The sequence below is a fragment of the Centruroides sculpturatus genome, unplaced genomic scaffold (genome assembly GCF_000671375.1).
Source record: "Centruroides sculpturatus isolate CEXI.00-Female unplaced genomic scaffold, Cexi_2.0 scaffold3, whole genome shotgun sequence".
In the NCBI taxonomy this organism is placed as follows: domain Eukaryota; kingdom Metazoa; phylum Arthropoda; class Arachnida; order Scorpiones; family Buthidae; genus Centruroides; species Centruroides sculpturatus.
The window spans coordinates 1342007-1358363 of record NW_019384366.1 but is presented as its reverse complement, the minus strand read 5'-3'; positions in this window follow the sequence as shown (position 1 = coordinate 1358363).

The following is a 16357-nucleotide window of genomic DNA, read 5'->3' as shown; positions in this document are numbered from 1 at the left end:
TAGGTAATTTATCAGCTCCTACAACTCCAAATATCTCGATGTCATTATGGCTTTCCCGAACAGTTCGTGCTTCCAGTTTTCATGGCAACGTCATGATTATCCCTCCAGTTTTGGAAAAAGGGACGAAGAGGGAAGATTTCGCGTATTTTAAAATGGTGATTGTATCTATGTTGATCAGCCGTTTAATACGGGCATCCTTCGAAATTTATTTATATTGTTGTTCCTGTTAGATTTATATCCGTACTTGCTGATCCATGGATATGAGCTTCACCATTCTGGAAGAGAAATTTCCCAGCTTTGACATCAGCTCTTTGGAGTAAAAAAGCTTGAGAATATTTTTGTGTTACCCTGTTAGTTATGTTTGAAGAATTTCAAGTGTTTTTTACATGACTGCTTTTAATGGCAGACAATTGATCTTTCTTGACGAAAACTAGAATTTTATTGGTGCTTTTTTATACTGCTAAAGTATTTAATGTCTTATTTGTGTTATAATATCTAACAGGAATATGTGTACATAGTTTAAAATGATACTGTATTATTGTATTGTAGATATATCTATGATATACGTTTATAAAAGAGTATTGGAAATTAAAATTTGTCTAGATGACTTTTTGGGACTTTTTGAAAATATTTAAATTATTTATTAATGATTTTTATAATTTAGAAAAAAATGTATATTTTGCTTTACAAATAAGGTCAAAAAAGTAACAGAATATTTAAATTGATAAAAATATTAATTATCCCATAGTGGGCTTTAAATTCACTCTAAACTAGAGTGAAAATTTTGAATTATTTAAAAAAATCCAATATTAAGCAAACTTTCGCGTGAAATAATCTCATTTCATCACAATATTTTGATTTTGTATGTTAACTTTTATTATTCAGATTGAATTATGCAAAAATCAGTGATTATATAAAGCCAGTAGCGTAATTTTTCCGATAAATTTTGCTTTCCATTACCTTACAACAAGGTTTACGATGCGTAACCAATATTTTATGCATCATTGAAAAGTTCAGGTCAATTTACAGTATATAGTTTTCGTTATAACCTTCATTTATGGTTTAGTACTTTTTAGTTTCTTAGCTTGCTTGTAAATAAAATACAATATTCAAACAATTTAGCCTTTAAAAATAAGACACTAAAAACTTATTCATTATGATAAAAATGCCATAAAATTGTTTTTATAATATTTTATACACATCCAAATTTTATTATAATGATTTTGTGATAGCTAAAATTATTTAAGAGAGTCAAATAAACTATAAATTACTTTAAAACTGTAAATCTGTTATTTATATATTTTAACTTTAGACAAAGTCTGTTTTAACTCAATTCTTGCCTCAAGGTATGTTAGTTTATTTCTCAATGTTGAAGTTCTTTTCCAGCACTCTAGTCACAAACCGTATTTAAAAATCCAGTTGTCCTCGTCAATTAAATGAATTCATAGATGTTGAGAACTTAAAAATTTTTTATATATCTAGAATGTTGCAACATAAATATCAAAAACATACGCTTATCCCATAATAAAAAAATTATAGATTAAATTTCCAACTCTTTGTCACATATCATAACAACTTGAAATCCAATTCCATGCACATAAGGCGTTATACCAGGGATGGCCAACACGTAGACCGCGGTCGACCGGTCGACCGCAAAGGTTTTGAAAGTAGCACGCGAAGCTAAAGTTGAACAATTTGCTTTCACTTAAATTAATGTTTAAAAATCTTAATTCGATCATTTATTCTTACAATAATACTGTGCAACGTACCAATACTGTTTGTATTTGTCCCGATGAACAATGCAAATAAATGTTAACGCATGCGCATATAAAAATCCTGAAATTGTTTGTCCATATTCATAGTCGTCCACAGACTATATTTTACCAAAAAAGTAGCCCTCTAAGGGATAAAAGTTTGGCCACGACTGCGTTATACATTTTGGGTTTATAATCTTATGGTATTTTGTAAATTTTATTGCAGATATTGTAAATACAGTAGACCCCCTATAACGCGTAGATACGTTCCACGTTATACGAATTTCACGTTGTAGGAATCCTTAGACACATGAGTCAATCGCAGCCCGACACGTGTGAAGTTTACGGACTACGGCTGTTTGAAAAGTTTTCTTCCATAAAATTAATCGATTTTAGACTAATTCGACTCAATATTTTTAAAATACGTATAATTTTTTGGAAATAATCCGTATAAACTATGCTCTAAACAAAAAATTGTAGTATTACTTACCGAGAGTGCACCGTTCGACGTCGCCAATGCTTAAGCTTGTTTCGTCGCGGAGCAGCGCACCAAACGGCGGCCGCGATTTCTGTTAAGTTATTTTTCTGCGAAAAATTCGTTGAACTTTGTAGACATCATTAATGTAATTAATTTTTATGGCCGTTGAATAAGAAATGTTTCTTTCACAAGAAATGTATAAAATTACAGTGCTGTATTAGACTTACGGTACCTAATTTACATACTGTACAGACGATAGTAAACTCAATTTACCCGCCTAAACTCTCCGTAGCGTGGCGCTGGACGGCGGAAAGTACTTCGGCTGCTCGTCCACTATTGGTCTAGATTCGACCAACCTGTCGCGACACGAGTCGGCGACGACGTTTTACGAGTCCCTTTTAGCGTCTTTATACGAATACTGTCGCAATTTTTTCGCCACGTTATAGGAATCTCCGTTATAGGAGCCCACGTTATAGGGGGTCTACTGTAATTGTAATTTTCAATTATTACCTCCTGGGATTCATATAGAAAAAGAATTCAAATGAGATTTTTCAATTTGTTGCTATACGTTCTCTTTTGCGAAAAAGTAGTTTACATGATGCAGTCATTAGAATAAATTTAGACAGAACTGACTTGGACTAAGATTGTGAATGACACGTAAGTAATTTTAATCTTTATTTGAAATCATATAATGTCAATGCAAAAGAAAATATATTGTTAATTCGAACCTTTTAAGTTGAGTGTAAGTAGTTTTCTACCATTTTATCCTTGGTTTTGGTTTCGTGCTGAAACTAAGTGTCAGGGTAGAATCGTGTAAGAACACGATTCCCGCCTTTTTTTTAAACTGGTAACGGACAAGAAAGACCGTTGAGGAGGCGACCGTTTGTGTTTGAATTGGCGGCGCATGCGTCTCAGGTCTGAGACGGTTAGCCAGGGATTGCGTCATGCCGCGGATCTTCGACAAAGCAGCGACCGGCGATTGGTCGGCGGAGAATCACACCACACGGCATATTTGCATAGGGCTACCACCTGGTAATCGCTGATTGGTCGCCCAGCCCGCTGTCCACCGCTAAATAATGTCGATGTGGAAGAGGAAGATTCAAGTTCGGTTTGGAACTTCAAGTTGACATTAAGTTCGTCATAGATCTGCAAATGTGCATCAAAGGTCGAGTCAAGTCTGGATTCATCTCGTTGTCTGTTCTTCAACCGCCGGAAGGTTACTTCTAGCCAACAACTCGTCGATTCGTCGTAAGGTGTCTTTTCGACGAACCAGATCAGCATATTGAACTATTTGAACTTTTTAATGTTATTGGCGCACCGAGTTTGTCGCTAATTGTGAACTACAAACATTTTAAACTTCACTCTAAGCCGAATGTTCGATATTTTAGTTTGTAAAAAGAGAGTGGCCAATAAAAATAAACGAAATTGGCTACAGATGGCATGGATATGAATGAAGTTAATAAAGAGAATTCTAATTTTATACTTAAGCTGGTTAACTAAAGTTTACGGAAATAAAGTAAGAACTCGCGAAACGTCTTATCTTGAATAACTCAAATGTCAATAAATGAATGTATTTTTAAATTTCGTATAGGTATACACATGGGCGTTCACAGAGGAAAAACAGAGAGCACTTGTCCCATGGGATCAAGCATCCAGTAAAAAAATTGAAAAATTATAATCGTAAAAATGATTGAGATATGTAACCTTTCGCCTTCGCTTTGAAGTAACATCGTATTCTACAATCAAATTGTGAAAAACCCACAAATTAAATAATTACATCAATAAATCTTTATTTAATTATTTGTCTCCAAGCTTTTTCCCATGGGAAGTTTTCTGCGGACGTCCATGCAGAAAGAGGGAAGAAGCCTTTATTTAAGTTTACAGTGAGAAATTCACTCGCTGGTGACAAGATATAGGGGAAAGTGGTGCAAGATGGGGACGTCTGTTTATTCGTGGTTAACGCGCTTTCATCTAGCTGTTATTTGGGGAACTAAATATCAACCTCAAAAGGAATCACGGAACGAGAGAACGTCCGAATCGCTTTCTATGTTTGGAAATAAGACAGTTTTCCATGTTTCAACAATACAGTAATACCCCGAACTTACGCGATAGGTGGGACCCAGCGGTAACCGCGTAAGTCGAATTCGCGTAAGTCGGGGTATAATTTCGCATATAAATACATACAAATAATTTTTAATTGGGGCCGGAGACTAAAGAAAACAATAATTTAGAAAAAAATGTTTAATAAAATCTTAGATAATACATATGTATAACAAATTAGGCCTATATTATTTTACAATTTTTCACATTTACTTGATTATTACGCCATAATTTTAACATTGTTTCCATCTCAGCGATAATACTGTGACGTTTACGAATGATGCTTGAATTTAAAGATTGAGCATTTTTCACAGCTTCGAGAATTTTTTCTTTGCCTTTTATAATTGTTCTGACCGACAATTCCGGTAGATCAAACTTCTTTGCCAATTCACAAATTTTCATTTTTGTATCGAAGTCTTTAATAATGGGTACGTTCGTAAAGTCAAACGAGTTAAACGCGTTAGTAACGAATCGTTCGAAAAGTCTAACGAAATAGGAATAACGATGACTTCATTCTCGCTTAACTCGTTCGACTTTACGAACATACCCAATGTTAACTTTACATTCCAAAGATAAAGTTTTTCTTTTCTTGTTTGATGCAGAAGAATTAGTTCTACTTCGTTTGGATGACATAGTAGAGTCTCTCGAGTCTCCGTAGATATAACAAACACAGAAATAAATAACACAAAATAAATTGTAGCTATGTGTGGATTCCGCGCGACACATCCGAACATGTAAGCTGAACAATAGTGTGGGGGGAGTGAGTAATCAAGGGTTGCGTGGCGCTCAAACAAAAGACGAATCGACGAGATTTGAAAATCGCGTAACTCCGGGTTCGCGTAAGTCGGGGTAGCGTAAGTCGGGGTATTACGGTACTTCATCTAATTTTACGCCCGCTACGAAGTTTCTACGAAGTATCATTGTGAACTTTTACGTTACGTTTTTGATGAAGATATTATGGTATTCGAAGTAACCTTTAAGACTGTAATTGCTTAGTTTTGAAATAAAGTTAACCTGTGTTTGCAGTCAGTGTGGAAAGTGTACGTTGGGGCAAGATGGTGGGGGTAAGATGGGATACCCCATCTTGCCCAAGGTTGGCCATGAATTTTGCTGCTGGCTAGAGGCTTTATTTTATTTATGAAAACATTTTTTAAATTTAAATATTATCTTAACAAGAAATAAAATGTGTTATCTCACATTTTATTTGAAATAAAAATTTTTTTCCACGAAAATATATCGTCTGGTTACAAAATAGCGAAACTGAGCATGCGCGAAGTGACGGTATCGTCTGGTAAAGTAAATACGAGTAAGTTCAAACTTTTATATTTATTTATTCGGAAAATAATTTATTAATTTTTTCTCTGAGCTTCGATATGTTTTATGATTAATATTCATTGCGCTTTTGCTTCGATATATTTATCGTTAATGTTCCATTAATAAATAGGTCTTCTAGTTAGCATATTGTAGGTTATTTGATGTCTTTTAACTGTAGAATGCCTCTATTGTGGAGGGTTATACTCTGCATCTACGGAGTGTTGGGCTAAATGTAGCCGTTGTGATAAATGAGCACACTGTTCTTGTGCCAATATTGAAGAAAACGACAGTCTAACCATTTTAATTTGTCCTTCTTGTATATAAAAATAATATCCCCATCTTACCCCATAGGTGGGGCAAGATGCATTTACATGTAATTTTAAAATATTAAATTTTCTTGATTTTAAAAACATTTTTCAAAAATTAAATTTTGTACTATATATTATCAAATGTTGTAGTTGCCGAGAGTAAAAAAATTATTATTCTGTCATCTTATGACTTTTCAAACCTTAACGTTCTCATCTTGCTCCACCTTCCCCTACATGAATGAACATTAGAAATAATACACTCCTTTCGGTTTTTTAACTCTCCTCCTGGAAGCACTAAGGGAACCTATTTTTAGCAATCCCATTTTGCGTTCGGCCAGGTCCACAATGGGACGCTGGATAGTGAGAGACAGGGTTCGACATATCAAGACGAACCACTCCCCAAATATTCCCGTGGTTTTCGACCCGACCGAATTACATCCCCGATCGCGCAGAGCGGTAGGCTGCTATACTGACCGCTCGACCATCAGGCTGTGGATGTATTTCGAATGTGACTAAATCATCATCGGTGATCGGCCGAATTACTGGAACCGTAAGGTGTTCGCCTTATCGTTCTAGTAATTAATCTCTATGGGAGACCCGAAATAGAATCCGAACTGTTCAAAAACCCCCAGGAATTTTTCGGTGGGTAGTCTGTTCCAGTATGTCAGGCTCTGCCCTCGCAAGAGTTGCCAATCCTAGAATAAAATATTTCATAAACGTCGCTTACATTATTCATAGAAAATCGTAGACAAAAATTTTAATTCCCTAGAAAAAAATCAGTAAATTCAAATTTTCTGTATTTTGTAAAGTTTAAAGAAAATGATTAATTAATATTTTCAAAATGATTCTGGGCCTAAAAATATTAGAAATAAATTAATTAAAATTGTGATTTGTTCATTTCTGAACACAAATAAAAAACAAAACATATTAATAGTAATTTTTACAGAAACTATATTTTCAAATTGCAGACATAGGCCTACTTTCCCATTGTTGTTCGTTTGTCTGTTATCCTTCATTAATCTGGAGAACGGAGTTAAATGGAAGTTAGATGGATAGAAATTCGTATGTAATTAGGGGCCAGAGGCACGGATTAATTATATACGAAGTTCCAGTCTGGACTGGAAGTCAATTATTTCATTTCAAATTTTCTTCAGAACGGAGTAAGATAGATGACCGGCATGACTAATGTTATCAGATGAAGTATGATGTACAGAGGCAAATCACCAATAAAATCTAGATCAGATGTGGAAAGCTTAGGTGCTGGAGACTCCGATTAACTATGTATGAGCTTCCTGTCTAAACCAAAGTCACGTGATTTTCAAAATTAAAAGATGATTAAAAACTGAAGCTCGACATTGTGAAGATGTTACAATAAATAATTGTTCGTATGTACTAAATGAACTCCTTGAATAAAATTTGTCCAATATCGTTGAGAAAATTCAATTAGAACAGTCTAACTATAGACGCTTTTTATATTTTAAGTTATGTCTTTCTATTGTGTCATCCTACATATCAATAAATATTACTGTAAGAAAGAACTTAAGGTTCATTGTTTTAATGAATCTTAAATACTATAAAGGAATTCATTCAAACTTTATCCTCACTTGAAATATACTTTTGATTGCATGTTGGTAATCATTTTATCCTTGATGACGTGTTCTTTCTTCATCAAGCATTATTTTAAGAATATCAATGCGACTGTTTGTACTGATTCTGTTCTTTATTTTATTTTCTAACGTTAACTGCAGAAAAAAAAAGATCTTTAGCCGTACTACTGTCTGGCAAAATTAATATATTATGTATGAGCTTTGTTCATAAAGGGAAAAGAGACCCAAGTAAGCCATTTTTAATGAGTTACTTTGTTACTATATTCAAGTAACAAAGATTGATTAATGCAAAGTAGATTATAAATACTTTTGGAACAAAGTATTTTGAAGAAAATGCCATTATCTTCGAGATAATTTTATTCATTTTCTAATTACACTGGAAAATTTCATAAAAAGTGATATTAGAAACTGTATTTTACTTTTTATTATATTATCTGGCGTTATAAAATTCGTATTTTAGTTCATTTCTTCGGAAAGGAAACCTTAAATCAATTTGAGCAAGTATTTTTTTGATAGAATATTAGATAGGTACCTCCAAATTTGTTTAACTCAATCTCGAGTATGTGTGTGAATATCGAAATGCCATTTAGGTCCACTAGATACAATTCTATTAGAGATAATAAGTTAAGCTGATATGTATATTTAATTTTATATAGAGCAACCCCGCCAAATAATTCCTTTAGACAATGATTTCTAAAATTGATGTGTAAACAAATTCTATTCTAAAGTATAATCAAAGAATTGCAAACAGAAAAATAGAAAAGTATATTTATTTAAAAGCAGTTAGATAGAATAACAGAACAGAACTGTAGGTACAATTTATTTAAAATATGCAAATTATTAAATATTATTTCTACAGACTTATTTTTTAGATTAGAGATGTGTAAAAATAAAACTAATTTTAAAGCATTTCACTGCTCCAATATTCGTTTCACAAGTACGAGGGCGGGTTTTTTAATCTCGGATGGTCCATAAAACAAAGACATGTGTAAATAACAAAATGAATTTATTACCAAAAGTTAGGTACGAACATGGTTACTTTTCGACATAATCACCGTGAAGATTGAGGCATTTGTCATATCTGTGGAATCCTCTCTTCATAGAATGTTGCCGCCAGTGACATGAGATGGGCCTTAACGTTGTTTTGAAGATCGTCATTAGTGTCGAACCTCTGCCCGCCTAGCCAAGTTTTCAGTTCAGGAAAGAGGTGGAAATCTTCACACATTAAAGGTATTGAAGACTTCCTTTCAGACCAACTTTCAGACTTCCACCCAGCTTAGAATTTTTTAAACACCCAGCGTATAGCCCCGATTTAGGCCGAGAGACTTCTGTTAGAATTGTTTTCGAAGGCATTATTTGTTATTCAGGGGTACATTCTTCATGGCCTCCAAAAACCACGATGTATGCATTTTCTTAAGCTCTGCTGAATTTTCCGCTTCAAGCTTTGATTAATTTAAGCCTATAATTATTGTTATCTCTTTAAATTTGCTCATAAATTTTCAACTGGCTGAAACTGGGACATGCTATAAGGTTTTAATAATTAGAGCATTTAAGGATTCCATTTGTGACCAAGTTAATTTATCCAATGTTTTATTAGCGTAATGGGAGCTGACGAGATAAGATCAGATGTTACTTTCACTTCCATGTTTTCATTAATGGATTATGACTTTCTGTAACGATCAGCATTTGTACCCAGACTCGAAAACTGTGGGTTGGATATTTTTTATTCTCTGATGACTAACCACAGCATTACCTTCTTTGGATACTTAGATTTCATAATATGACATGTAAGATGCTAAAAATAATGTCTTTGACACTCAATGTGAAATATATTTCATCATCCATCATGCATGTTATCTTGATGGCAGAGAATATCTTTTGTACAAACTGCTTCAGCCGTCCTTTTTGCGCTTCTTTTTTAGCTTAACTCATGTCTGCTTTTCTTTTACAGCTCATTTCTTTATTCCCATGTTTTGCAAAATTCTTTTTTACCATATTTTTTTATAACATTTAAATTTTCTGCGTAATTCCTAAAACGATTTTTCTACACGACCCGCAGTTACAGTTTCCTTAGAATCGATTTTGGTTTTATTCGATTATGGAAACGCGACACATGGGCAATTTGCTGAAAGGGGAATTCCTCCTGGGAGGTCTTTTATGGGACTGGCCCTATTTAGGTGTTACTAAAAACGTAAAGAAACCCGAAAAACTCCACATGATCAATGGACGCTAACCCATGACCAACAACCAGTGTTTTATCCATTCGGTCATTGGTAGGCTGTTTCTTTAGGATTGTTTAGAGTAGATTTGCGACCAGTTACAAGTTTTCTATCAATGGTTTTATTATCCTCTAATTTTCTAAGAATGCTATTGACGGACTATAAACTGAAATTTATAGTAACGAACTGTTTTACAATAACTGATAACTGATTTCTCTATGCCTTATGTTTGATGTAAAATTTACATATAATATTTCGACGTTCTCACTCTTTACCATCCACCATTTTTTATGGAAGAACACAATTTGAACCATGTTTTTATACGTATTATTAAGTCTTGTGCAAAGCATGTGGCACGTGAGCAAGCCTAATTACATATGATTTTAATTGTTTAAAGCAATTATTTTACTCAAATTTTTTCACCATATGTTGTATGCAGTTCGTTGAGAATACTGAGAAAATTCTCTCGATTCAAACTTTGATGATTATTTGATGGTTTGGTTAATGAAATCGCCAGTAAATGTTATTGAATAATAAGGAGTTGGAATCTGCAGAAGAACTCATTGAAGCCGCTATTAGTATACAAGCGAGTTTGAGTAACACAAAGAAAGATATTAAAATACACATTATCATATCCACAATAAACAAATTGTAAATAAAATAGATGTTCGAACGACCAGTACAGGTGAAGCTATTGCTAATAAACTATACAAATTAATGAAGAAATGGAATATAAAATCTTCCTTTGACAATGTTAAATATTTCAATTGCAATCAAGTTGGACACATAGTCCTCAAAATTATCCAGAACTCTCTATGAAAACTGTTAAAAGTTAATTTTTTGAAGGTCAATGTATGTATGTATGTATTCAGAAGAAAGTACAGTATGCAGAACGTCCTCGGTCTAGTTGTGGTTAAGATATTCCAAGATAAAACAGTGGAGGCGCTGATAATTACAGATGCCAAATAGTTTCTTATTGATATTCTTGTGATGCCGAACGAGCAGAAACTAAGTAAAATGAAGAAAGATTCTAAATTTCTAACTTTGGTTTGGTCATGTGAAGTTATAGGCAGTATTGCCCTTACCTCCAGCACCAAGCAGGCGAGACTTAGTCTAGACCCCGCGCTTTCAAATATTTTTTTTATTTAATGATTAAAATAAACTGTTTATTTTATTTTAATCACAAAAGACACAGTCTGTCCAAAAATTATTTTTTGAAACCACCATTTATTCTGATCATGTGTTCCAGAACACCTTCGACAACCCGACCTTTCTTTGTAGGCTACTAGGTCGTCAGGCTAAAACATTCTTTAAAAAAACACACAAAAAATTTATTGTTTATTTTATAATTAAAAATTAATTGTTTATTTTATAATTAAAAAAACAGATATACTGTACAATTCTCTAGGATCTATAGAAAATGAAAGCATTTTAAAAAAGTTTTCTACTTGAAAAATTATTAAAAGATTAATTATATTATACGATCGTTTAATATTAGTAATCGTTTTTTAAAATATTATCATCATTAAAGTAATCGTTTTTTAAAATATTATCATCATTAAAGTAATCGTTTTTTAAAATATTATCATCATTGCATGTGTTGTATCAAAATTATCTTTTATCATCACAAGGCACAAAGTGATACAAAATGGTTTCAAGAATAATTATTGTAAGAGCTTGTTCTTAATTATAAAATCATTTTGTGTCAGAATCGTTTAAAATGACTATTCATAATAGAGAAGTTCTAAGAATAACTATTATAATCGTTGAATTATGACAGAAAAACATTATGAAATAATTACAGAATAAATACATATAACAAATAATATTATTTATTTAAATGTTGAGATTCTAATTAAGATGTAATTGTTGAGATTTTGTATGATTTAACAAATTTATTAGTTCTACTGTATTTTCGAACTCGAACTATACATACTTTAATATACATAGTATACTTTCCCACTATACATTCCCACTGTATCTCTCTGTCTGTCCTTCGCTAATCTCAAGAATGGAGATAGATAGATAAAAATCAAGAAAAGATATGAAACAATTAGGTACCCGAAACTCCAATGTACTATATAAAAACTTCGGGTCTAGAACGGAAGTTAAGTTTTAAAATTAAATGATGATTAAAAATTGCATTGTGACGACGTCACAAATAATTGCTCGTTTAATCTTAAATTCAGTTTATTTTCTATCAGTTTAAAGCGCTATATAAATAAAAATGTTTAAATATATTCGTATATATTTTTAATGTTTTTTTAATTTAATAATGTTTTAATAATTTATAGTAATATTGTGCCAGGATAAGATTATGGCTTAGCGCTTTTGTCTAGAAAGCATCTTACTAAGATTAACGTAGTAAACTTCATCAATTAATTAGTTTCGTATTGTATCATTATTTAATTTAAAGGGTATTCTGAAAGGATTTTCTTCGGAAAATTATCTTAAGTATATAGATAATATTAACACAATTGACATAATCTATGCATTGAATACGTTGAATAACAATCACAACTGCTCATTTATAACTCTTCCAGCTAAATATTATCATTTCCTATAGGAAATGTTGGCATTTAGTTAGAATTAGAATGCATTAACTGATAGGAAATCTGTTCAATACTTCAAACANATTATGAAATAATTACAGAATAAATACATATAACAAATAATATTATTTATTTAAATGTTGAGATTCTAATTAAGATGTAATTGTTGAGATTTTGTATGATTTAACAAATTTATTAGTTCTACTGTATTTTCGAACTCGAACTATACATACTTTAATATACATAGTATACTTTCCCACTATACATTCCCACTGTATCTCTCTGTCTGTCCTTCGCTAATCTCAAGAATGGAGATAGATAGATAAAAATCAAGAAAAGATATGAAACAATTAGGTACCCGAAACTCCAATGTACTATATAAAAACTTCGGGTCTAGAACGGAAGTTAAGTTTTAAAATTAAATGATGATTAAAAATTGCATTGTGACGACGTCACAAATAATTGCTCGTTTAATCTTAAATTCAGTTTATTTTCTATCAGTTTAAAGCGCTATATAAATAAAAATGTTTAAATATATTCGTATATATTTTTAATGTTTTTTTAATTTAATAATGTTTTAATAATTTATAGTAATATTGTGCCAGGATAAGATTATGGCTTAGCGCTTTTGTCTAGAAAGCATCTTACTAAGATTAACGTAGTAAACTTCATCAATTAATTAGTTTCGTATTGTATCATTATTTAATTTAAAGGGTATTCTGAAAGGATTTTCTTCGGAAAATTATCTTAAGTATATAGATAATATTAACACAATTGACATAATCTATCATTGAATACGTTGAATAACAATCACAACTGCTCATTTATAACTCTTCCAGCTAAATATTATCATTTCCTATAGGAAATGTTGGCATTTAGTTAGAATTAGAATGCATTAACTGATAGGAAATCTGTTCAATACTTCAAACAAACATTTCTATCAATAAGTTTAAACTGTGATTTCAACTGTAAAAGTGATTTAAAAGGTATTGAAACAATTTTGTTTTAGAATATTTATTTTTATTTATTTTAAATTAAAAATTTTCTACGATTAATACTTGAATGATTTCTTTTTAATATTTTATTTTCTAATAAAGGAAAAAGTTTAGTTTTAAAATAGTGAGTTGGTAAAAAAAAATTGTAATAATTTGCTAAATTTTATAAACTTAATTAAATTTACCTTAAAAAACTCACTTGTAATTTGTTCTTAAGTTTTGTTTTTTAAAATAAATTTTATATCAGAAATGAAATTATTTAATAAAATTTTCTCATTCTAGAGTTTAATACTTACGTTTTACACTACCAGATGGCAGTGCAAATCAATATAATTCAATAGATTTTTATAATCTAACGAATTATATTTATATTTTTCGACATCTAAGAGTATTTTATCAAATTTTAAAAAGCAAAATAAAAATTTAAAGTTTTTATTGTAATAAAATAATATTAATTCATGTATTAAAATTATATTTAGCTTACATGTATAAAATTTAAAAATATAAAACATTTAGTATTAAAATAAATTCATTGATTAGAAGAAAGACAATTTTGTAACATGGAATTAAAAAATTCCAAAAGCAAAAAATAAAAATAATTTATCACATATTGTTATTATCTTTTCCAAAATAAATAACTTATTATTATTGAAGCTATCAATATACAAACTCAATAAATAAATAAGTAGAAAACATTTCTAATTATAACTTTGTCCAATAATCCTAAATTATCGAGGTTATACGATATTATATGAGTTATAATCTCATGGATTCAAGAATATGAATCTAATATTTCGTTTATGAAAGCCGGATAGACGAAGTGATAAAGACAGCATCTTGCTGCTCTGAGAAACTTGGTTTGAGTCCATGTTGCTCAGAAAGTTTTTTTTGATGATTATTCAAGAAAATTTGCTTAATAAACTGAATACATCGATCTTGTCGTTTATTACTGAACTGACGTGATGGAATTAACGATTAACTTGCATAAAAAGACCATTTTAGTAGCTTTAGGAAGAAAGAATTCCTTTTAAAGGAAAAAAATTGACTTATGTTTTTGCAAATATTATTTTCGTTTATTTTTAAATATTTCATTCTTCAAAAAAATTGTAATTATTTATTTCGCATTCATTCAATTCATTTACTAATAACATCTAAATCTATTTACAATATTTATATTGTAATATTCATTTAAAACGATATTTTTATTTTTTGTGTTTAAAACCGGTTTTAACTGTTATAAATTATATTTACAGTTTTTGTAGTATTTTTGTAATTGCTTTCTTTCCACATAATAATTATTTATCATCAAAATATGGATCCAGTTAGAAAACCTGGAATTAACTCTCCAAAAATATACATGATATATTTAATTTAGAATTTGTTTAAAATATATTCTTGTAAAAATATAATTTATGTATTTAATAAAATACAAGCATATTAAAATTTCATCTGTATAGAAAAATTATATTTTTTCCTATTAATTCTGCATGAATTATTCTTAAAATTGTTAATGTTCTGTTCTCATTAACATTCTTTAACATTAGAAAAACATTTAAAAAACTAACTTCAGCAAGACTATGATTTCAATTTCTTAATATTTAAAATCCATTGTTAAATTTCGCAAAATATTTATATTTATATAAATTAATTTTGTTTTTAAATTAATTCGTATCTACTAAATTATATTTATAATTAATTTCAATCATTATAATTATATTTTTCATAAGTTAATTAATAAATAATATAATTTTGAATTAAAATGAATCAAAAACAAAATGTGCAATTGCAATTAATGATGATGATTATGCAAGACAATGTTATAATTTACGGTACTAAAACTTTTATTAAATAATTTTTAAAATTAATTAATAAAATCTGACTTTAACAATAATGGTAAAAGTTCTTTCTTGGAGAAATCATTTATCTGAAGCTATCTGACATAAAAAAAACGTTTAATCCCAATTGAATACTTGTTACATCTGGTAGGTTATAACATAACATTATTTTTTAAAAAATCTACTATAAAAGATAAACGCTGCAAAAAAAGTAGAAAGTGCTGTTTAAGACACTATGTCAAACTGTGACAAGAGTGATTAAACGCAATTGATTACTTCGAAGTAAAAAGATATTTTCGTGAGCATTAAATCAAAGTTACTTTGCTGTTGTTATCTCTGGCAATAAGCTATATATTTTTCTTAACTTAATGGAAGGCGCTAAACTAAATATCCTTTGCAATCTTTTCTATGTTTCTGAATATCTTTCTTCTTAGTATTAATCATCCTTTTATTTCTTCAATGCATTCTCATCATTGTCTATTCTAAAGCTTAAGGAAAGAAAACTGTTTACTATTTCAATTTTTTCACTATCATCAAAATTATCAGGATAGAATTTTATACATTTACCTTACTATTGATTAGTATTAAAAAGTGGAAAGTGCAAAATCTAGTTTATTTTTTTAATAATTTTCAGTCTTGTTACTTACTTACTATAAACAGAGTAATTTAAATTGTTAAAACTATCTCCGATGTGAATAGAAATCTCACTTTGGATCTTTTCATTCGATATATTTGTAATATAGGTTATCATATCGTTTTTTAACATTTTAAAGTAAGTCAGTAAAATTTCTGAAAAAAATCTGCAGACCACTAAGTTACTAGGCCTAATTTTTTTTAAAAACTTATCTGGGTATTAACAACATTTGGAACATACTGTTCCCTTTACAACAGAATAAATCTAAAAGTGTGTTTTGAATACACGCGGAAACATAATTAAATTGGAAGTAAATTATTTAAAATAAATCATCATTAAACAAAGTTTTGCTCTATAAATTTAAGTCGGCTCAAGGACCACCTGTCCCATCATCTCGTACCACAAGTTGACAAACTCTAGGTTAACAGATAGTGATACTTTCTTTTTTGATTTGAAATATTTTGCCTGCGATACACCTTTTCCTTTACTGAAAAGATTCTAAGAGCAAATATTAATGTAAAACTTAATAGGCTCTATATTCTATTGTCGACATGATAAAAG